The sequence below is a fragment of the Centrocercus urophasianus genome, unplaced genomic scaffold (assembly GCF_019232065.1).
Source record: "Centrocercus urophasianus isolate 14NV4802_14NV808 unplaced genomic scaffold, USGS_Curo_1.0 seq_25, whole genome shotgun sequence".
Classification (NCBI taxonomy): domain Eukaryota; kingdom Metazoa; phylum Chordata; class Aves; order Galliformes; family Phasianidae; genus Centrocercus; species Centrocercus urophasianus.
In genome coordinates this window covers 114379-137508 of record NW_024884811.1, presented here as the reverse complement: position 1 = coordinate 137508, position 23130 = coordinate 114379, and positions in this window count along the sequence as shown.

Below are 23130 nucleotides of genomic sequence, written 5' to 3'. Positions count from 1 at the left end.
GTAACCAGATTTGGCAGCAACAAGAAAATCAGATGAGAAAGTATCTGCAAGATGCAAAAGCTCCCAGTGCCATAAGAAGCCAAAACTGAAATGCATTTTAGATTATGGATGACAACAACAAGTCTTGGTACAGATAGGTAGACAAAAAACACATTACAGCTCCAGGACAGATGAAGAAGCAGGCAGCAGCACTAATCTTCCCACTACTCAAGAGTCAGCTAGGAGGTATGCACAGAATGACAAAAGTAGTCTTCCAGCAGGCCTTCAGGTCCTAACATTAACAGCAATTCTTTTAAATTACAAAAGATATTTCAGACATTCTTCCTTCTTCAAAAGCCAACAGCTTTTCAAAAGCCTTACAGCTAAAACCGTAAACAACCGTATAAGCAGTCTTCTCTTATTGTCGCAAGTATCACAACAGTAAGAAAAAACAGTATGGACTGTTTAGAAGATACAATTCACTGATTAAATGACAGCAACGTTGGGTCAGTAGATTAAAAAAACCCAAACATTTAATTTGAGAGTACTGATTAATGACAGACCAACTACATAATAAGAGTTAGCTGGAATTTGAAAACCAAATGCAGACTTATAAACAGATGTTCAAATAGCAGTATGTAATGAATGTAAGTTTAATCTAGATCAAATAATGCTGCTGCTGAACTCTTGACTTATCCTTTGAAATAAGCCATTGAAAATACTTGAGAAGGATTGAATGAGAATACTACAATGTGTTTTATATAATTAAGCTATACTTAGTTGCCAAAGTAAACTTCACATTGATAATGTCTGCAAAGTTGATTACCATCTGTCATGTTATACTGGTGTTTGAATAAAGCATGAGTCATAAATCCAGGCAAATATTAAAAGCTATTGTGGGTTTTCTCAAGTGCGTGATAGTATTTTCTTTCAATGTTTAAGTAAAAATGACTAAATGATACACAGAGATCTGTGTATCTGTGATTTTTTTTTTAATTTTTTTTTATTTTTCCAAACCCATCAGTGGTTCAGCCACTTGGTTTTGGATATTTCCAAGCCATGGTAAATGGCTTCATGATAAATTTCTTTTCATTCCAGAGCCTTTCCAGTCAAGACCAAGTTGCAAAGGACTGAAAAAGACTGGTCAGTGGACACACAAGCTCCTGTATTTGTTGCAAGCAAGGAGTCCATGTGAGACCCTGTGGGAGTTATGCACACACGTTTTGATTGCTCTTCTTACTCTCACTTTCCTCTTTTTAATAAGTTAACTCCAGTTGTTGCCCTAATTTTTTAAATGGCTTTATTTAAGAAACTTAAGTTTTGGCATATCTATGTTATAATGGCCAGCCAGCATTCTCCATCAATTGATATTAACAGTTGTTACCTGTTAATAACCAGGGAAGTGAATCAGACATTGCATGGAGATGACAGTTCTGAAACCTTGTTGGGACTATTCAGAAGAGCTATATACCACAAAGGTACAACAGACTCAGAAAATTCTGTCAAATTCAATCATTTACTTTGTTGCTATTATCTTGAACTAGTTAAAAAGTGCCAAAGAACATTTGGGAAGAAAAGTGAATTTAAAGCCTGCCATTTACAATTTGCAAGCTTGTCAGTGTTCTTTTGTCACACTGCTGGTTTTTATCTACTGTTAAATATTTCAGGGAGGAAGTTTTAGTACTGCATATTAATTCTGCTCAACTAGAATCTGCATAGGACTGTTCCCAAATACAATACAGCAATCATCCTTTTTATTTTTTAATTTTTTTATTTTTTTCCTAAAAGCAGAAAAGACTTTTCTGCAGATGAAACAATACCGGTTACATTGCACTATTGCAACTACACTCTAGAAATAGCACTATCCCACTACTGTGTATTGGAGATCCTAAAAAAGTTTCATCTGCCTGGAGTAAGGTTTGGTATCTCTTTAATGATCTAAATCCACAGAATCATAAAATTATAGAACAGCTTGGGTTGGAAAGGATCTCAAAGATCATCTAGTTCCAACTCTAAGGATTCTATGATTCTAAAACCAAAAAACAAAAATGGCTTCTATATATAAGCAGTGTATTTGTGTTGGAAAACTACACTATATTATAAAAATATACACATGCCATTGCTCAAGTTTTGCCAACATGTGAAATTTTGAGCAATCGTGCTGGTACACATGCAGCTTGAATGTCATTTGCATGCAAACAGCAGTACGTTTGCAGAGCAACATTTTAATCTGAGACCTAGCTCATTTCAGAAAATTTCTTTGCAATGGTTTAGGGATACTTCTGGACAGAGGATGACAAAATGCTCAAAAAACCAGGACTACATCAATGAACCCTGTGGCAAGTTCAAGTGACCAATCAAAGAAGCAAGCAACTTTCATTATTTCAGAAGCTTTCAGTAACTGATTAATCGGTCTAATTTCTCCTGAAGGTCAGCCTCTAGAAATGTCATGTATAAAAACGTACAGCAGGCATGTCCAACCTGCAGCCCAGCACAGCTCATCCTGTGGCTGCCCTTTGCCCTGTGCCACCATGATGGTTGCTCCACACTACTGAGTGGCCCAGCCCACTCCAGGCACACACTTGTCTCTCAGCAACAACATATCATTGGTGGGCTATAAAGATTGTTTCAGCTGAAAACAGGACATAGAGAGGGTGCAGATGCATTGTTAACTCCACCCCTTGCACCTGCCACACATCCTCAGTCACATTAAAACCTGCAAGTACTATACATTATGTGCAATTATGCTGAGTAAAGCGCAGTGATTGCTGATAATACTATTTCAACTCTCTTATGCTGTCTCACAAGAGAACAGAACTCAAAAAAAACCAAAAATCTTGGATGAAGGAAGGGTGTTCAATGAAAGATGAACACATGAGTACTTTCTTTTGTGTTAAACAATATGGCTCTATGCTTAATTTGTAAGGAAACGGCATCAGTTTTCAAAGGTCATAACTTGAAAAGACATCATATGGCAAAACATGCTGCCCAATTGGAAGAATTTCATGAAATCTTTTTTAAAGTCAAAATAGTGAAACCAGAAAAAGTCTGTCACCTCAAAAAATTTTTTTTAAACTCAAAAGAACTCATTTACAAATATGAGTAGTAAATTTGATTGCAAAAACGCAATGTATTGTTACATTATTAAGCAATGCATGGGAAGTGTCGGAGATATTATTTGTTCTGATTAAGAAAAAAATAATGAATTTTTTGAAAACCAGTTTGATTCACCAGACTATAGACAGACGAACTGAAGAAATGGGAAAAACTGTCAAAAGAAGTTTGAAGAGGAAAGCTGCTAATTTTGAATTTTGTGCTTTGGTGATAGATGAAAGTACTGATGCTACAGATGTGGCTCAACTAGTCACTTTTACTGGAGATACTGCTAACAAATATAGCATCACTGAAGAAATGGCTTTTCGGTGCCATTAAAAGACATAACTAAATCTCTTGATTTGTACGAAGCAGTAAAAACTACAATAAAGTGATTTTCTTTAACTTCTGTCAACATATCTGGTACAGCTATTGATGGCATTGTGGCAAGGGTTGGTAAGAAAGAATGACTTATAAAATTAATGGAAGACAATGCTATTGCTTCAGGCAGCTCACATTTGATTAAACATCACTGCATTGCGCATCATGAAATTTATGTGCAAAAGCTTTAAACATTGATAATGTCATGCAAATTGTCACCAAAGCTGTAAATTTCATAAAGTAAAATCAACAGAACCATTACGAATTCCAGGAGTTCCTTAGAAGTATAGATGTTGATTATAAGGACATAATTTACTTTTCTGAAGTAAGGTGGCTAAATTGGGGTAGAATGCTAAAAATATTTTATGAATGAAAAAGTAAAAATTGTGTCAGAACATAAAGATGAAAAGCACTTTCGGTGGATTTGACCAGTCATTTAAGAGTGAAACAAGTGTCTTCAAGATGAAAATCAACTTATGTATGCTATATTTCAGACCATAACAGTGTTCAAAATCAAATTATAGCAGGCTCAAGTTATGACAAATAATTTTATGCATCCTGATACACTGTCTAAACACAGTCTGTGAACACCAAAGATACGCAGCTTCTCTTTCCAGTTTCAAGATTGTAAGAAAAAATCTTTTTTTTGCTATATTTGCAACTCCATTTTTAGCCAGCATAAATATATAACCTGCAAATTTTCAAATGAAATGTAAAGAATTTCAATCATATTATGTCTCTTTACTAGACTTTTATAAAACCTATCTCACAGAGAAAAATTTCCTTCGCTTTACAATCACGCCTTATTTGTATCATTGCGTTTTGTTTTTTTTTTTTGGCACTACATACATTCATGAACAAGTACTTTCAAGAATAAAGCACAAGAAGAGCAAAATTTCATCAAAAATCTATAAGAACAACTTGAAAACTCACTAAGAAATGCAATCCCTTCTATTGAACCAGATTGATAAGTAAGTTTCACAAATACAAGTTGAAATATCACACTTTTTTTTTTTTTTTTGATCTTTTCTTATATTCTACTAAAAATATATTTTAAAAGATCAATTTTGTTACTTATACACATTAACACTATTATATATTTTATAAGCAACCTGACACAATTCCTTTTCACTTGATGCAGACTGGACAAGTCAAAAGGTTGGACATTCATGATGTACAGCCTTGTTATCCCGCAAGTAGGATAATCAATTGCAACAATGTACGCTATGTAAAATATGCCTTTGGAAGGAACTTACTGCAGTGCTGTCATTCGTTCCTTTAAATCTGAATGATGCACATCCACAACAGAAAAACAGTCAGTAAATTAGACCAGATTAGAGCCCTGTGTGGATGAGCAAGAAACTCATGGATAAACTAAAAGGAAAGAAGGTCCACAAAATGTGGAAAATGGGCCTGTCTGCCTGGGAAGAATACAGGAATATTGCCAAGGTCTGCATGAATGCAGTGAGGAAGGCTAAGGCCCTCTTGAGCAAAGGAGGTAAAGGATAACAAAAAAGGCTTTTTTAAGTATGTCAACAGTAGAAGACTAGGGAAAATATGGGTCCCCTATTAAATGACATGTGCTTGGTAACAGGGCATGCTGAGAAGGTGGAGATTCTGAATTCCTTCTTTTCTTTATTCTTTAATGCTAACACTAGCCCTCAGGAATGACAGATCCTGGAGGTAAGAGAGAGTCTGAGGAAAGAAAGATTTCCCATTGGTCAAAGATCTGGTAAGAGAGTGTCTAGCTAAAATCAATTCACACAAATCCATGGGCCCCAATGGAATATACACACAAGCGCCGAGAGAACTGGCAGAGGTGATTGGTGAACCACTCTCTACTATCTTTGAAAGGTCTTGGTGAACAGGAGAGGTGCCTAAAGACTGGAAGATAGCCAGTGTCAATCTAGTCATCAAAGAGAGCAAGAAGTAGGATCCAGAAAACTACAAGCCAGTCTCACCTCCATTCCTGGAAAGGTGATGGAACAACTTGCTCTGAGTACTCTCTCCAAGCAATTGGAAGAGAAAAAATTTTATCAGGAATAGCCAACATGGATTCACCAAGGGGAAATCATGCTTGACCAACCTGGTAGCCTTCTAAGATGTCATCACGAGCTGTGTAGATGAGGGGGATCAGTGGATATTGTCTACTTCAGAGAAGCATTTGATATCGTCTCCCACAACATCCTTGTTATGAAACTTAGAAAGTGTGGGATAGATAAGTGGACAGTGAAGTGGATTGAGAACTGGCTGACTGGCAGAGCTTAGAGGGTTGTTCAGCCTGGAGAAAAGAAGACTGAGGAGGGATCTAATTAATGTTTTCAAATATCTAATGGGAGGTGAGAGGAAAATGGATGAGGTCTTGCTCTTCTTAGTGGTGCACAGCAATAGGACAAGGAAGAATGGCCTAAAAATTGAACATAGGAAATTTTGTTACTAAGATGTGGAAGAACTTCCTTATGGTAAGGGGGATAGAGCACCAGAAGAGGTTGCCCAGAAAGGCTGTGAAGTCTTCTTCTATGGAGATATTCAGTCTCCTTCCATGGAGATACTCAAGATCTGTCTGGATGCCTACCTGCATGCCCTCTTGTGGGGTACCTGCTTTAGAAGGGGTGCTAGACTCAATCTCTTGAGGTCCATTCCAACACCTGCATACCCTCTGTGTGATGATTAGTGAAATTAGCAAAGCACTAGCTAATGCCTTAACTGTTCATTGCTGCTTCTACTTGAATAAACAATAAAATTTATGATATTCATCTTGTTATAAAGTTTTTTTTTTTTTTTTTTTTTTTTTTTTTTTAAATCAAAATAGAGCAATAGCAAAAATGTATCATGTTCTTTTTTAGCTTATTAATGTAGGTCACTCTGAAAGTAACACCTCCTATTTATTTCCAGGGAAATTACAATAGATACAAAGATTATTTCATAGACAAAGTACTCAGCTACAAAACATGTTTTTCCACACAATCACCACCATTAGCATCACATCTACACCAGCAGAGGTGACCCAGTGTTTCACCCCCCACCACTTCCCTGTGCTCACATTCACCATTGGTCTCCATGAACTGATGAATGCCACTGGGTGCAATTTTTTTTTCGACATGGAGGAATCAATTACACGCCTTTGCTTCATATGCACTTCCAAGTCAGATGTTGTTCTGTCACACTACCCCTCTGCTGCCATCTGTCACAAGGCAGTAAAATGTAACCAAACGTTGGTGGGAAGGTTCAATCTCTACTGCCATAGCACCCATGTTTGCCTCTGACATTATGGGCCAACATAATCACCTTTATTCCACTGTCTGAGGAAAGCAGCTTGAAACATTAAAAAAATAAAAATAAAATAAAGAAAACTTTATCAACTGTACTACACCTGAAGAACTGGCCATAAACAACACCATCAAACTGAGATTTTTATTACAAGAGCAAGTTCTATTTCAACTGCTTACGGCTGCAAATGGAGAATACTGTTTGAATGCATGTCTCTGCTGGATCCTGTCTGTCACTGAGCAACCACACCCTCCACCATGAATCCAAACAGAGAAGAAAGACAAGGGGGGAGACTGAGAACGGGGATAACGGGGGGCAGGGCATGGAGCTGAAATGGCATACCAAAGACCAAGAAGGTTCAGCAGAAGAGACCAGAATAAAATTCTGGCATTCTGATGCAAATGCGAAGTTTTCACTGAATCGCAGAATCATACAGTCATGAAAGTTGGAAAAGACCTCCAAGATCATCCAGTCCAACTGTCCAACCTGCACACCTCCAGTGACAGTGACTCTACCAGCTCCTTTGACAGCCTGTTTCAGCACCTGACCACTCTTTCAGAGAAGAAATTCTTTCCTAAAATCCAACCTGAATCTCCCCTGGTGCAACTTGAGGCCACTCCCTCTAGCCCTATTGCTAGTTACAGAGGCCAATACCCACCTCACCACAATCCTTTCAGATAAGGTCTCTCTCGAGCCTCCTCTTCTTAAGTGTAAACAATCCTATTTGCTCCAAGGCTGTAGCATTTCCTGGAGTTGTTGAGGCCGAAGTGCAGGACTTGGCACTTTGTCTTATTGAACTTCATCCTACTGACCTTAGCTCATCTATCCAGCCTGTCCAGATTCCTAGGTTACATTCAGATTCATTTAGATAATCAATAAAGATATAAAATATGGCTAGCCTCAGTACTGACCCCTGGGAAACACGAGGCTCATGACGAACGGCTGAGTGAACTGGGATTGTTTAGTCTTGGAGAAGAGGACACTCATGTCAGATCTTACAGCTCGTTACAACTACATGAAAGAATGATCTATCTGAAAGAAGATTGTAGCAAGGTGGGCATTGGCTTCTCTCAAGTAACTAGTGATGAGAGGCAATGGCCTTAATTTGCACCAGGCAAGTTCAGGTTACATATTACAAAAAAATTAATCTCAGAAAGGGTGGTATAGGAATGGGCTACCTAGAGAGATGGGTATTGCATTTTGGTCACAACAACCCCAGGCAATCCTACAGGCTTGGGGAGGAGTGTCTAGAAAGCTGCCTGATGGAAAGGGACCTTGATGTACTGATGAACAGTCAACTGAATATGAGCCAGCAGCGTGCTCAAGAAAGCTAGTGGCATCCTGGCTTGTATCAGGAATGGTGTGGTGAGCAGGACTAGGGAAGTAATCCTGCCCCTGTGCTTGGCACTGCTGAGGCCTCACCTTGAGTACGGTGTTCAGCTTTGGGCACCTCAGTATAAAGAGGACAGTGAGGTGCTGGAGCAGGTCCAAAGAAGGGCAACTAGGCTTGTGAAGGGCTTAGAGAATATGCTCTACAAGCAGAGACTGAAGGAACTGGGGCTGAGGGGAGACCTTATTGCCCTCTTTCAATATCTGAAAGGTGCTTACAGTGAGAGCAGGTTGGTCTCTTCTCACTGGTGACAGGTGATAGGATGAGGGCAAATGGCCTCAACTTGCATTAAGGTGAGTTTAGGTTGGATATCAGGAAAAACGTCTTTACAGAAAGGGTTGTTAAGCACTGGAAAAAGCTCCCCAGGGAGGTGGTTGAGTCACCATCCATTGCTGTGTTTGAAAACCGTTTGGATGTGATGCTCAGGGACATGATTTAGTGGAGGGTTGTTAGAGCTGGTAGTATGGTTAGGCTGTGGTTGGATTTGATGATCTTTAAGGTCTTTTCCAACCTGAGCTATTCTATGATTCTATGACTCTCTGGTGGAGTAACTATCCCTGGCAGTTTTCAAGAAGAGGGTAAATGTAGCTCTGAGAAGTATTGTTTAGTAGTATAGTGGTGATGAATCAATAGTTGGACAATATGATTTAGTAGTCTAACCTTAATGATTTTGTGATTCTGTGAAAAGATGATCAACTCTCTTACAATTTACAATGCAGGCCATGCTCCATTAATTCAAGTACAAGGTTAAATACAATGCTTGTAAATATCTCAGTGGCCTGAAATGAAATTTGCCTTGGAAGTGTAGGTGGCAGAGAAATGCAGCCACAGAAATAACATGCTAATGCCATTTATAATCCAGGTAGAAACAGATCAGATACATCTCAATCTAGTCTACTGTGCAAGCTAAGTTCAAACTTATCAAAAAATTTAAGCATACACCTTAAAAAAAATCATTCTAATTTCCCAAACTCCACTGAACCTCAAGGCAGAAATTGTTACCAAAGTCAGTTGTAGAAACCTCATTCATAAGTATGCCATCTCACAGATGAAAAATTACATCATTACAATTTTTACATCTGCATGAGAATCCTTGTTTATCATGTACAGAATAGATCAGAATATCGTCTTTTCTTCTAATTGTTTTCTGGGAGCAAGGAGGGAGGAAAAAATAGCTAAAACAAAGCAAGTAGTCTGTATATATACGCTTCCTGTTCACTGGCATCAAAGAGGCCTGCAGCAATAGGAACCAAATGAAGGAACACATTACCATGGTAAAGATCACATTATGTCACTGCTAAAGAAGCATCTTGTTCAAGAGAATATTATGGAAATATGGAATAAAAACCACCAAATCCCTCTGAAAAAGTCAGTATTTGCACTCATCTATGGGTAACTATACATTGAACTACCGTTTGAACCCCTGCTTTTCCACATAAAGACACAAATATCCTGTTTTCTTTCTCTGTAGTTACACATGCAGCCCTGAAATGAATTTTGTATTTGACACCTCAAATGCAAATCTCACTGTGTAAATGTAAAGCAACTTACAAAATATTTGCTGCTGATAAAAAACAGAGGCATAACAATACTCATAATCCCACAAAAATATTCAGACCTTACTTTATGCTGGGGGAGAGGTGGGCTTAATGCATCTTTCAAGAATTTTCAGTTACAAAACTCCTAGGATGTTTGTATTTCAACTGGATTTTGATTCTAAATTTTCCGTATAAAACATGGCTGAAATATGTAACTCTCTATACAGACATTTTTAGTGCCATCTCCTGGTTGTAAGAAAAAAATGAAAAATCATATATTAAATCATGCATAAAGCTTGCCCGTGCTTTCCTTGCTGCATGTGGCAAAACTCTTTGGATGCTATTGGCAAGAGTAAGATGTCATGGTGAAAACAGATGTCATAAAGTTGTTGATAAATACAGCTCATCACCTTGTGCTGGCTTTCCCCATTCTGCAAGAGTAATATTTTGTCTATGGAAATTGTAATACATGAGCTACATTTGAATGTACTCTTTCAATATATTGCTGTATTTTAGATAGCTAGTATCAATTTTAAAACATAATGTCCAAGCACACAAAGCACAGAATAAAAATAAAAAGCTGAGTATAAAGTGACCTCTTAATGCAGATTTGTTAAGTGTTGGCAAAATGCCTAACACTCTTGAGGGATTTTACCGTTTCTGGGTATATCAGATCTTTCTGGTGTCAAGCCTCATACTCTCCAGGGAATTTTTGTAAGTTGCCTTGGGCCTTCATAACAGCCCCAATATACATGTTGGTATCACTAGTTATTTACATTTTGTTGAATATTTTGTCATCAAAACAAAGTTTTGAACACTTATAATAAAAACTCTAAAAGTACACAGTCAGTTCACTGTAAATTACTGCCTTCGATTCTTAATTTTCAAGAGTTTTCTGAACATCATTTATTTTCAGGAGTTGACACATGACTGAAACGTTAGATGGAAAAATAAAATAAATTAAGCTGAAACAACCACTCCAAAGGAATGTCTTGCAACAGGCATCCACCAATTTTTACGTTAAATAGACCTTTTGTATATGCTATAAAAGGCGTGACAAAACCCAAAGAGACCTTCCTCAAATCTAACTAGGATTACAGGCCTAGATTACAATCTCTTCATCCAATGCTTAGAACTAATTCTAGAATTAAGCTCAGAGAGTCCCATGTTCTCATCTACCCCATTGGAAAGTCTTGAACAGGACAGGGAAATCCATCAAGACCCTTCCCTGTTTGATCAAGAACGAATGTTATCAACAATTGTCAGAGCTGTAATTAATGACTTCTTTGCCTTGATGGGTTGTATGCTCCTTTTCAAACATGTCAAGTCCACTGAAGCGTATGCAGGCTGGAAAATCTGTCAAATTGGATATAATTAAGATCATTATCACTTAATCACTTTGCTGTACCTAAACATTGTCAATAAGTAGGCTTAAAAACTGCTGAAAATTGATTTTTTAAATACAACTTAAAAAGAAAATAAGACCTGAATCAAGCTTTCTTTGTAAGGAACTGCACAGAATGCTGATGAACAACTTGTTTTCAGGCTGTGCCAAGTGACACATAAAAACAACAGTACTACAGAGCAAAATAAGTGTGTAAAAAAGATTTAAAATGAGACTCAAGCTGCTTACTGATTAACACTTCTGCACATAACAGACTTCACAGACCTGGGTAGTTATTGTCCAGAAGTGAAACAAGGCTCTCTTAGACAATGGAGGCAAATGATCCTTTCTAATCAGGTTTAACAGTTCTCACACAGCCTACCAGCATTAGAGGTGCTGTTCCTTCCAATGCCTATGAAAAAAGATAAAAAGACCCTCCCTCTCCATCCTCCTACTCCCCTCAAAAAATCTTCCTAGTTATAATACAGCCTCAAACACGTACTCACATGTTGAGCAGTTTTAATAGAGCAACCAGAATGGAACAAAAGGTGAGCTTAGTTTCCAAGTCTTGGACTCCCTTCATATGCTGTATCATCTGCTGCTAGAGACAACAGGGTAAGCAAGAAGATGGCTACAGCTCCCTTGACTAAGAGCTGCTCACAATTTCTAGAAAGTCTTGCAAAATATACTAGCTCAAACCACAAACAGATAAATGAAGAAGACCAAAAGCCTTCCCCCTTCCTGTGTCCATCTGGTGCATCTCTGCTGTGTTACAAGCACAATGGCTGAAAGTGCAGCAGCTACGCCACCTCCACAAACAGCACCTCAACAGCAATCACTGCAGAAACTTTCCATTGGACAAATTTGAGCTGCTTGAAGACTGTAATACATTATCTAACATTACAGGAAAATCTGCTTTAAGCTTCAAATGAACTTCCATAAATACATAAATACGATCGCAGTGATTCAGACCAAGTCCACAACTCCCCCAGCAGGACCCTACCCTCCACTGTCCCCAACTAGACAATGATGAGGGAAACAGCCCAGGTGTCCTCCACTACCTAAATCAGCAGAATTATGTTTATTTTTAATACCTCTTGATGGACTTCAGGAAAATATGTTTGCATTCATATAGTAAGAGAGGGATACAGGTGTTGAACATGTTGGCCATCTGGAAAACACATGATGTCTTCTGAAATATTAGGGATTTTTATTACCGTGTTAGTCACAATAGTCCTCAGGATGTGTCTGAACATCATCCAGCTCACATTCAAAAAAACATTGTCTGTACAAATGAGTGAATAAGAAAAGCAGTAAGAACAGCTTATTTAGAGAAGATAAGCTAAGCAGTACATCTTCAAATACATAATGTGGCCTGGGTATAGCTACAGTTGTAATCTGAACCATTCTAAGATTAGAATTTCTTTTAAAATTTACCATAGTAATAGAACATTCTGTAGAAAGTTGGATTTCTTAAATTACATTATTTTTCAGTACGAGACATTTGTCAAAAGATCTTCTGCACTGAAAAAGAGAAGCTGAAAACTAATGTTATCACCTAATGGACTTCTATCTTCCTCTGCTGTTCTCACCTCTTTCTGCTTATTTTTCCCTGATGTCTTTACCAACTCTGTCACTCAAGCAGCTTCTGTCAATAAAGATTTGCTTTGAAAGTCTGAGCAAATCTAATAAGTGTGAAACTGAATATTCACAAAAAGTGAATACACATATAAAATGAAATTAGAGACTGTAGATTTCCAGTGTCAATTATGTTAAGTGCACAGGCACTTGTTAGAGAAACAGTTTTACAAGATTGATGGACTAATTTACAAGGTTGAAACAGCATATCAGGGATCAAAGACTTAAAAATTAACTGGATGTGGCTACGTGGATGAATCTTTTTTCTTCCATAGTGGATATACTTCTTCAACATTGTAAGCAGTATTGTTAATAATTATGATTAATCCCAACCAATAGAAACATAGAATCTTAAGTCCACGGTACCTGAAGCTCGTAGTATCTTCTTCCATGGTAACTATTTACATTTTATAGAATTTCTGCTATTCTATAAATTCTCAAAAATAAAATCACAACATATTCTCTCATTTACAAGTGTAATATTTTAACATCCATTTGATGAAGGGGAACAGGGTACAGTTAAGGTCTATGCAGATCTCCTGTGTCGTCTGACTACAGAAGAAAAATACAGAGTATGCTTTTGGAAGACAAGTATATCATCAGTCATTCTCTTTGTCTCCTTATCTCTTTTCCAGTGTTCCTCTCTTGTGTTACAATTGTCACTACCTCTTGTCTTTTCAGTCACATATTTATTACAAGCAAACAGTGTTTATGTAGCAGTGTTAATTACAAACTTCCCCAGTGCCAGGCCTTCTGCTGGAATCTCTCTATTCACTATCCCACAGAACAGCAGACTGATTTAAATGTGTGACAGGAGAGAGGGCCAAGGAAGAAGGGTGGAAATGACAACTGTCAGGAACACCGTGGTTACACATAGTAGACCGAAATTCCCAAATACCAGAGACAATAAACTAGGTGATACACTCTTTGCCATGTGATGATCTCTGCAAAGTATATAGCTGTGGAGTAACTGTTACATTAGGCTATTTTAGAAATACAAGACACAGATCCATGCTGTAATAAGTTTAAAAAATCACCTTAACTAAGCTAGAATTAGGCTCTATCTGCAGACTGAGAGAAGTTCCTCTAAAGCTCATAGAGTAAAGAATCCACTTCCTCTCACTGCCAACAGCAGAAGCTTGAAGCCAAATGCTGTGAGGAATAGAGGAATACCCACCACCACCACCACCACAGCAAGCACCAGTCAGAGGTCCTCCAAGGAATATATATATGCATTACGATTGGTCCGACTCAGCAGAACACTCAAGCGGGCAGTTAACTTTCAAGCCATTCCAAAATACTAATGGTTTCAAGTTTGTATGCCGTGCTGAAGTGGATGGACTTAATGAATTTTAATGCAAACAAAGTGAAGAAGGAAAATTAAAAAAAGCAATCCACTTGGAATAAAAGAAGAAATCTGTCTCCTTTTCTGCATTTGCACTCGAATGAAAACCAAAACTTCTTTTGGTGTTTCAAAATATTTAATTATTTTCCATCCATGAAATTCTAATGTCTAATTACATTAAGTTCTCAAAGTAAGATATTCTAATTCCTCAAAAGTAGCATCTCAATTTCCAGCAAAGCCAGAATCAATAATTTCTGAAACCTTAAAGTTCTCTTTAATCTTTACTGACCCAGGAGCAGACAGGAAAGTAATTCCAGATAGACATGTAATTCTCTGATGTAAAAGCACTTACCCACTGAGGACCAGGCTACAAATCTTGTGAGAGCTACGTTTCATTATTTTCTATAGCATACACAGTGGTTCCAAAAGACAAACTGCAAATGTGTGGTTAAGACATGCTCCAAAATGCTTTACAGCTTGCCTTGTCTAAGTACACGAAAGAACTATGACTACACTGCTGCTATCATGAGTAAGCAGTTGTTAGTCATGGAAGGAAAGCTGTGTTCATGTATCCAAGACAGAATATTTCTGACAGTACTCACAAAATTCTGTCTCTATAGAGCACAAAGTGACTATTTGGATCTGTTGAGTTACATTAGAAAAGCAAAGACTATGCTGTTTATAAGGAAACATAGGACAGCTTAGGGTGTATGAGCAACTGCTGTCAATTACAATGCTCCTAGCCATAATCAAGTGATGAATTACCTTAGTGAAAAATAGTAGAACATTCTGCTTCAATATCTCCTCTGTTGCAGTAAAAGAATGCTAAAGAAGAGACAGGATTTCATCAATTAAAATCAGTATAATCTGGATACATATAGTACTGCAGAAGAAATGTCATTACCTGCGCATAGGGAAAATATGTTTCCAAATTCCTGTTGTTTTTTCAGCAAAAACTGTGGGCCTGGACTTCCCATTTGTAACCATTTGCCTCCTGGGACTTAAAGCAGGAAGGTGAATTGTACTATTAATGATGAGGCTCTGAGGACCTACCACTCCTGAAAGAGGTTCTCTTTGAATGTACATCGGTGAACATGTTTCCAGTATCTGGGCTTGGGCTGCTGCTACCTGAAGATGGGTAGGGCATTTCTGCATGAACTTGGATAAGTGGGATCTCCTGCCACTGAACAACACAGGTACATGAGGAATAACCTTGGTCAGTTGGCTCATACTGCATGACCTCCTGTTCATTTATAAGCAGTTAATGTAAACAAAGAGTATTTTTACAGACCCATAGCTATGACTGATATCAATCCAGAGTTAGTAAGTAATCCCTCATAAATGTCTGTTTTTTTTTTTTTAAAAAAAAAAAAGCATTTAAAAAAAAAAAAAAGATGTAGTAAATAACACCAAATAAAAGAGAGGTCTGCTTGGAGCTCGTAACTCTGTGATGTCACTGGCTACTAGCAACAAAGTACAAGTGTTACAGGGCCAGTTAAGGAAAAAGAACAAAGCTAAGCAAAGGCTCACAACTTCAACACAAAGAGAACCTGCCTCTTCAAAAGCTGAAGACTGCAATAAGGTCAGCTACCTTCACATTAACTAAACCAGCCATGAAATGAAGTGAATGCTAAGCAAGTGAAAGAATGCAGCCAGCACTGAAAAGACTCCCTTACAGACTGTGGTCACTATGATGAACAGGCTATCTCCTCTTTTCCTGTCACCTCTTTGGTCTGTTAATTAAAATGGTGTTGCAAAGCAAACACAGCAGGGCAGCATTATGTAGATGTAGACAAAAAAGGAAAGAGATGCCAGTTCACATTTTAAAGAATGTACACACAAGAAAATTGAGAGGGAAAAGCAAAACCACAGAAATGTCCCTAGCCCTTCCAGCTCTGGTGGGTATTCAAAAACATAACTGCTGTTCCTGCAAAAGCGGATTTCCATTGTAAATCTGGAGATATGCTCTAACTTGGATGCCATCATTCAGCTGCAAATTTTCAAGAATATCTTCCAATTTATGCCAGTAATTTTGCAACTCTGACTTTCCACTAAGACACTTTTCTTTATTTTACTTTTCCCATTACTTCATTCTTAGAAGACAAAACTGTAAAGGGTTTAAGTGATCTTCTCAGCCATGAATTAACAAACGGCAGCATCAAAGAATCATAGAATCAGCAAGGTTGGAAAAGACCTCCAAGATCTAGTCCAACCATCCACCTACCACCAATATTTCCCTATAATCCATGTCTTTTAGCACAACATCTGAGCATTTCTTGAACACCTCAACTAGATCTAAACATTTCCTGGCCTAAAAAAGATCTGTAGAAAAAAAGCTGCATCAGTGAAATCACTAGGCTAATATGTCACATAGATTGGGTAATATCACCCTAATTCAGATGAATGGTACATGCCCAACTTTAGTCACTGGGTTCATATGTTTAACATTAATGTACATGTTCTAGTAGTTTGTTGAATCATGGATACAGTGCCTAGTTAACTTGGGTAGATACACAAATTAAGTTGATAGGAATAAAACTGAGGTTCATCTTCAATTATGGTTTTCATTCACGTATACATTATGGTTTGAACTCAGTGTTACAACTTCTGTGCAGCAAATAATTGATCTGTAACTTTTATCTTCAGCACATGAGATTTTCAGCATTGAAGCCAGAAAAGTTATGACCAGTTATTCATGACTGAAGTTTGTGTGAAGTTTCATACTAAACTCCTCCCATGCACTGCCAAAAAAAAAAAACAAAAAAAACCAAAAAAAACATAACACCAAACATGCCTTTTGCAAAACAGCATTCATAGCACATCGCCAGAATAGAGTAGAAGTCATCTAAGCAACTGTAGAGGTACATACACATGGACAGATGCTCACACACACATACACTACAGGTTAAACTCATCAGCAATGAAAGACCTATGTATATTACATTCAAAGGCAAAAGCACCATCCTGACTGACATTTTTTAAGAAGAGATACCCTATTGACACTGAAATGGTCATAAAACATGTATTCTATATATTATCTTTCTTCGTTATATTTGTTTGTCCATAATAAAACTCTTGTAGTACACAAATTATATGCAGTATTATTAATTTTCACGCCAAGCTGAAGCACATATCACTCTTTTCAATTCAACTAAGGACAGGCAGAGCTGGATGTTCTGAAATTCTCAGTTTGTTTTAAAGGCAGAATGTACCATGCCCTAACACAGGTGAGTAGCTCCTTAGAAGACGACACACAAAGGCAGCAGTTTCATTGGCAAAGCAATATAGCATGGCACTATAAATGGGGCTACAAAAATTGAACATTCTTGTCAATAATCCCTGCCTTCAAAAAGTACTAATATAATCAAAGAAATACATGACAAAATGCATCAGCTCTATTAGGTAGAAGTGCCTTTGGTTTAATCAACAGAAGTACACACAGTTTACACAGACCTGCCAGCTCAGGTAAAATCCAGGTCAAAGCTGGTTGATCTCCCTGCTGTTCTCCTCTGTACTCTATTTTACAATGATGAAGACAGTTCTGTCTTTGCCTCGCTTTTATCATTGTCTACTGCTGTTTTTCTACATTTGGAGAAAAGATTTCTGGGCCTCTAATTTCTTTCCTCAATCCGCTAAGATATATTTGAACCAAATGCTCTGCAAGTACACACAAGTGCATTCGGTTTGTTCCTTTGGATGAAAGCAGAAACAAGTTATTCCTCTAGAATTCATTTTCATTTTCCTGATTCTATAATGAAGAAGTATAACATTATTTTAATGTGCAAACAAAATATTAAAACATCTTGAAGAGAGTTACCTCCCCCATCTTTTCAAATGAGTACTTCGCAGTAATGACAGTATTATTTGGTCACAAATGCCCTTTCATTGATTTCATTTGTTTCATACCAGCTTCCATTAAAATGCCATTCTCATATCAAAGCCAGCGGGGCCCAACTGATTCTAACCAAAACACTGGATATATCTAGAGGCGCATTAAAGCATATGTAACAAACTAAAAACCAGTAGTTATGCTAGTTACGTTCTAAAAGTCTATCTGACCTTCACACCATAAATAGCTCCTGATTATAGCAACTTACATGACAATTTGAAATGCTGAATAAGACTGAAACTTACAATACAAGAATACCAAAGAATATTACAGTTGTGCGAGATGAATTATTTTGCTGTACCAAAGAAACACAAGCACTTGCTACCTTTCAGTGAGATATTTCCCTCCATCTGTGAGACAGTGCAGTGCTCTGTCTAACTCATAGTGATGTCAAAGGAAATATAATTAGGTTGATTGCTTCTGAGGTCTCCTTTTTTTTAAGCTGACATTACTCAAAGCTTTATTAATGTACCTCTATCAATAACAACATGACAACAAAGTTACACAACAATGATTTATAAATTCACTTTCAGAAAATCATGCAGTAAAATTTAAAGTCAGACTGAAACTCTGGAAAATGTGATTAGTAATCCTTCAAAAAGCAAAACAAAGAATTCACAAACCTGTGCCAGCAGCACGGTATGCCACACTGTCTGCTGCTCCAGTGCAGTTTAGAAAGATTGGCTTACCACCTCACCCACTGAAGTAGGAGGCGAACACCCTTCAGTTCCAGTAAGACCTGAGTCAGACTGCTCCAGAGACCAGTTGAAGGAGATGTAATGAATCTAGCTCAGGATACATGCAGTTATGTGACATTTATCAGGGCACTTTGCGCATTAGGTAGCAAGCACCATCCCTAAACAAAGAAGGCTGAAGGACCCTAACTTCAGCTCCACAGCAGCTGCCATGCACTGTGGGAGCAGACGTGGTCACTTCTCTTTGTACTCCTGGACTGTGTGCTGCAGGACTGTGCACACATCCTCAGCCCATCATGAACAAAGACAGCCTCTTCCCCACCCACCTGCCCCATCTCAGCACCAGTCCAGGGGAAAGCATCAATGCCTCACTAACAGTCCTACAGAAACAGAGCCCTGGAGGCTCCTGTTGTTGCTGTGCCCTGCAGCTGTGTGCAACAAGCATGCACCCAGGCAGAGGTACCAGCCCCTGGCTTAATAACTAATTTTTGGAAAAGTGTGTCCACACCAAATGAAGTACTGGTATGATGACTGCTGCACAGGTAGGCACCTGGCTATAGCTCACAATCAAAACAACTGCAGTGATGGGTTTTCCTTTTCCTTCCCAAGTTAAAGTTATTAAAGAAATTTAAAAAAAGAAAAAAAAAAAAAGAAATTAAATTAAATTAATTTAAAGAAATTAAAGTTGGGACAACATGCAGATTAAGAATAGCTGCAGTAAAGGAAGATAATGTAGCTTCAAAACTTAAACTACAAATAAGCCTTCCACTCCATTTACACAGAATCTTTCTGACCCTCTATGCTACCTGCCATCTCAGAAACCATGCACTGCTATCATAGGTGCCTCACAGAGTATCTACCGTTTTGACAGCTCATATTCTTTTCACAACACCTGTACTTTTGGACTACCACGAGAGGCTGATTTCCAAACCACAGTACCCTGATGATACTTCACTTTTGTTAAATGCGGGTGGTCAGCCAAGGAAAGCAAGGGGAGGGATGAACAGCCTGAGGGTTTTCTGGTTCTCCAAGATTAGCAGGAAGCCTTCTTGATAGAGCATCAATGAACCAGGCATAAAAAAGCCAGAGGAAGTTCTCTGCAGCACAGTAAGATGACCAGCCTCCAAACATGACTGAGTTTCTCAGCGCTAGCATAATAAAATATACTAATTACTTATTGCTTGCATCACTGTAATTCCTGGGAAGATTAGTCACAGTAAGGAATGCCTTTGTGCAAGGAGCTGTACAAACACAGCACAGAACGTAGCCACTGCTAGTTGCTGTGACTATCACCAGGAGGGCAGTTGCTATCAGGATGATGTATGTCCTCGTACAAGTGGGACCCAGCACTTTTACCACTCCACTAGAAAAACTTTCTCAGGTCTTTACGATGGTGATTAGAACCACCTCAACTCCTTTAGAACTGAGCGCAGCAAGGCAGAACTATTGCAAGTGGCTGCTGCAACATAACAGCATGAACTTCCCAAGGAGTGGCGTTACTCTCATTAGGATGAGCTACAGAGTTCAGGGAGCTGGTGGAGAAACCCAACACAACCTGACGGCAGCGAGCACCCGTCCGAGGCATGCTTTGCGAAGTGCCGCTGACAGCTGCAGCACACTCACACACTGTGGCTTCTGTGAAACCCGACTCTTGCGCCTTGTACTCACGCCGCTGCCCCGCTCGCGTTGCCCATCATGACTTTGGACCCTCCAGGAGCGCGGCCGCAAATGCTGACACTGCAGCATCAGAAGCAGAGAAGGTGCGACTGCAAGCAGGACCCGGCACGGCACCGGCAGCGTCCCCGTGGGAGGCAGAGCCACAGGGCCAGAGCCACCTGCCCCGGTGTCCCGCTGCTACCACCACGCGCTTCTGCGGGCAGATGTCCCAGGAGACGGCCACCACCACCCGTACAACTCCCACACACCTCGCAGCTGAAACTTCAGCAGCTTCAAGCCGGGCGAAAAGCTGCCCCCGCGGACTCGGGAGAGGAGAGCACAGCTGAAAGCCGTGAATGTCGTGGCTGTGATATCGGGGAGGCTGAGCTGCCCGGCCGCAGTGCTGCCCCTTGCTGTGCCGTGCCAGGGCTGACGGCCGGCCCAGGGCCAGCTACCGCGGGGACCGGGCACCGGGACCACGCCTCGCCCCTCGCCTCGCCTCGCCCCGCCCCGCTGCGCCGCTCACGCTGCTGCCGCCGCTCCGCGCAGCCGGTGGCAGTCGCGCCGTCCTCCGGCGGTTACCTATCTCCTCTTATTCACTCGCGGCGCGACCTGCCTGCAGGGAGGGTGTGTGTCCCGTCCTGCCAGACGACGCTGCGCCCTCTTCTCGCGGCTGCAAGCTGGCCAGCGTGGTGAGTAACGGCCAGCTAACCTCACCACAGGCTCGTTTGTTTGGCTTTTTCTCCCCCGCAACTCCTCTCTCCCCCCTCCTCGCTGTGACGCGGGGGACCGGAGCTGCCGACTCACCCTCTCCCGACGTCGGAGGAGCCGAGCTCCCCCTACCCTTCCCAGGGGACTGAAGGCAGACGGGACCGGACGGAAAAGGGCGCGGAGCGGTCGCGCACTCCTCGCCACGCTCACCTCTTGCCTCCCCGCCGGCAGCGCGGAACCCGTCCGGGCCATGCCGTCATGTGCCCGCCGGCCCCGCCGTTAACCCTTGCCGCGGCTGCGTGGCGGTGGCACTTCTAGGGCTGAAGGGGCACTGCAGAGGATGAGAGAGCATTGGAGGGTGGCACGGGGAGATCCGTGGGACTGCATGGGGATTTAAAGGACTACACGGGACTATATGGATCTTTAAGGGGCGGGGGGAGGCTGCTGGGAAGCTGTTGTGGGGTGCAGGAGTGGCCAGTGTAGCGAGGGGGAGGTGAGGAGACCGGACAGCGCCTCTGGAGTGGGGAAGAGGATCAGGGGGTTAGATGCTTGATGATGCTTTCCTGGGCGATTTTCAGAAATGTGGTGTGAAGGCAGAGGTTCTTGTAAACACCAGAGGTCGGATTAGCAACAGAATAAGGAAAAACTGATTGGAAGATACTGAGTCAGATCTGCTGCCTCGGTCTGCTCTCTCAGGAAGACCTCACTCATGCAGACTCTGGTACTGGCCCCAGCAAGCATCTTTCACAGGTGGAGAGAGTAGGTCACAAATCAGAAGTTCTGGTGTTGTCATGGATCATTTTTCTTTAATTGCTGTAAGTGGGTAACTGGGATTGTAAGTGGAGATAAGCAGCTGGAGAGCCAGGCTCAGAGATTACCTGATGACTCCCATGTCCAGGCTTTGTGGATGGGATGCTCACTAGCAGAGGTGTCCCAGAGCAAGGTACCTCCTGCATGTGTGGCACCAAGAGAGTGTAGCAGCCTTGCACCTTCTAAGCAAAGCAAGCCCAGAACCTAGGCTAGGTATTAACCCACTTCTGTAAATCCCAGCAAGTGGAACTGTGGCTGCCCTGATCACATCTTCCAAGGAGAAGGGGAATCTGCTCTTCTGCCAGCTTGTCTGCAAGAGCTGTAGGCTGCAGGCATGGGGATGGTTTGTCAGGGTGCATCCAGTCATTGAGCACCCAAGGCCAGCCTTAAGATCATTAGCTCTTCTGAGTTAAATATCTTGCTGTTTACTCACATTACATCAAATCCACATGACTCAAGTTGGTAAGAAGACCACAGCATATGTTTTTTACAAAACCAGAATACAAGGAAATGTTGAGGCTTCAGGTTTTTTTTTTTTTTCATATGGTGATACTGTTTTGCAGTCTCTTTGCTTCTAAGTGCACAGATGCTTAGACAGCGATAGAGTTATGTCTAAATAAAATAAATACATGTAACATACACAGATTATCATAAAAGAAAAGTATTTGTAAGTAGTGCCTGACTTTTAAGAGTGTATTAAAAGCACTAATAAATGAGGAAGGGGTCTTTATCAAGTGAAAAGTGGCTGATTTATTTGTGAGCCAAGTAAATTAAAACATCCCATTTTGTTCTCACAGTACTCTGGAGCCCAGAACTTGTCATGCAATTACATTCTAGCTGGATCCCATCACTGAAAATCTCAGGGGTTAGCCCTGAACTGGTATTGAACTGACTGTAATGATACTAGTAGACTCACATTGCAAATGATCAACATAGGTTTATCCAACAACAACAACAAAAATAGTAATTATTAAAAGATGTCTGCAAAATGTGTATTTAAGTTCAAAATTACTAAAACAGCTGAATTGCTCTATTTCAAACTCTGAGGACATTGTTAGAAAGCAAACTCAACACCCATAAAAAATCTTTATCCATTTTTGAGTAATTTTTATCTGTAGGAGGTAAATTGTCAATTCTTCAGTGAAAAAATTTGATGGATCCTAGCTGCATACTACTTTTTGAAACACATATTCTAAAGTACAAGGAGTATGCAGCCATTACATGCAGAAAGAGGGAGTTTTTGCTGTTGTCATTGAAGACCACTGAGAAGTATGCTGAGCAGGGAACAAAAATGGCAGTGAAGATCTCACAATACCAAAACTAACACTGGACACTGCGGTTCAAATCTTCC